This window comes from Bombus vosnesenskii, unplaced genomic scaffold, assembly GCF_011952255.1.
Source record: "Bombus vosnesenskii isolate JDL3184/JDL3185 unplaced genomic scaffold, Bvos_JDL3184-5_v1.1 scf7180000015363, whole genome shotgun sequence".
Classification (NCBI taxonomy): Eukaryota; Metazoa; Arthropoda; class Insecta; order Hymenoptera; family Apidae; genus Bombus; species Bombus vosnesenskii.
This window is the reverse complement of record NW_022883956.1, coordinates 18,246-20,194: the sequence shown is the minus strand read 5'-3', so window position 1 is coordinate 20,194 and position 1,949 is coordinate 18,246. Positions and strand designations below refer to the sequence as shown.

At 30.6% G+C, this 1,949-nt stretch overlaps 1 long non-coding RNA gene across 1 annotated transcript; it reads left to right on the top strand.

Annotated features, from left to right (window-relative positions):
- Positions 1 to 217: 217 nt before the first annotated feature.
- Positions 218 to 914, top strand: LOC117241189. The gene is made up of 3 exons (XR_004494920.1): positions 218 to 312; positions 379 to 421; positions 825 to 914. It is a non-coding gene; the product is annotated as an uncharacterized LOC117241189 (long non-coding RNA).
- The last annotated feature ends 1,035 nt before the right edge of the window (positions 915 to 1,949 follow it).

Sequence of the window (1,949 nt, the reverse complement as noted above, 5' to 3'; positions counted from 1 at the left end):
ATCGGCGCAGAGACATTTGCGCAGCGTACAGGATTCGCTTACAGTCCAGGAGCGTAGACAATGAACAAGCAGTACGAATCTGCCTTTATTAGGCACGGTATTGTTCGACAGTCTTTCATATTTTAAACGCGGGAGTGTGGACGTGCTACGGAATATTTGCCTATTTAAACGTTACAATGTTTGTGTTTAGCAAGCGTTTGTGCAATTGTTAAGATGTGCTAGTTGCTAGATAAAATATAAAATCTGGTTATTCGAAAGTTAACTTGCAATTTTTTATAAAAAGGATTTATTCAGGATAAACACTTTATACCTGTAAATTTTATGAATTAAAAACTTTCTGTGGATTATTTTAATCTATTAACTTTGTTCTGTCCCTAGGATGGGTCATACGGCAACCAGATAAATTATTCCACATGTGGAAGTAAGTCGTAGAAACCAATACAGTTTTCTTATTTCTTTTTCTTTTTTCTTATTTTTATTATATTTTTCATTTATATTAACGTAAGAGTGATGATATACATATTTATGTTTTAGTTTTAATTAAACGTATTAATTATATTTTTTATACAAAAGTTAGGTCGTTCTGCCTATTTTATTTTCTTCCGCTAAAAAATGTTTTCATCAAAGGTAATGCTTATTGAGAACCAAGAATAAAGTCGGTCATCGATAATGGTTACTAATTACAGAACTGAACGTATAATTATTTCCATAATTGAATATTATGTTCTTATGAAATAATTATGTTTTTGTTGATATTAATTATTCTTCGAATCTCGTATTGTATTTATCTGATAGATAGTAATTTTTTACGAAATTTGTTTAAGAATCCTTCCCTGATGCACTTCGTGATACACAAAGAAGCTTATTCCAGTAACACAATTCTTCATAAATTCTTTTCCATGCTGTTATAGTAAGTTTTTTCCCTACTTCTTTCTAATTATCTACTATTACTGTATTATTTGCTATAATGTCTGCATTTTAATCGCAAAATGCATTGTTTCATTTAAAAAACGCGATACAGTACATACATTCGTTATCTTTTCCATTTATTAACCAAAAATTATGAATGAAATAATACAAATCTCAGTTCTCAGATTCTGTTGCAAGTCATTACAATTAGATATGGACATGATTTAAATAATATGCCCAGTCTGATATCTACAAAATCGTCTAAAACTTTCTATTTTTCTATGTGTTTTATGTGTAGATATTTTATTACACATAGAAATTTATTATACATAGAAACCTAATCTGAATATTTAACCAATGGCGAAACAATAAGCGGTAGAATATCTCACGTAATATTGATGCCATCAAAAATAGTTTTAACAAAAATTGTTTAGTTCGAAAGAAAACATCACATACGGTGAAAATTACTTTTTTGTAGATCCAGTGGTAAGGTCCCACTTCAACTTCATTTTTGCAAATGGAACCATATATTTTTTAATACATTCATCGATCTATCTTCGTATTTCTTACGAAAAAATTAAAAGGAACTGTTAGTTCACCAGATATCTTAACTTGAATTCGTCGTATGAAAAACAGGTAAGGACGCGAAACGGTACTCTTGTGTTTACGTTGTCCTTGTCTTTCGTTTGTTTTAGCACAAACACAATACCGCTTCGTGCCCTATGCTTATCTTTCATACGACAAATTAAACAAGATATAATCTAAACTAACAGTTTTTCGACATAAATAGGTTAATACCTTTGTATATGATATGAAACGTTACGATATCGGTTACACCACTGTTGCTTACAAAGTACGAGTTTCGACTGATTGGTAGATAGAAGAAAGGAATAATAACAAGAAAGAACCGATTCGGAAGGACGAACCTTTCGTTTACCACCGAATCTCTCATCAAACAGGTCACGTTGTAGGATGTGAGCATATTTTCCGCGGTGAACGTATGTATATATTGTTTATATATATTGTTTTGATATAGTTAT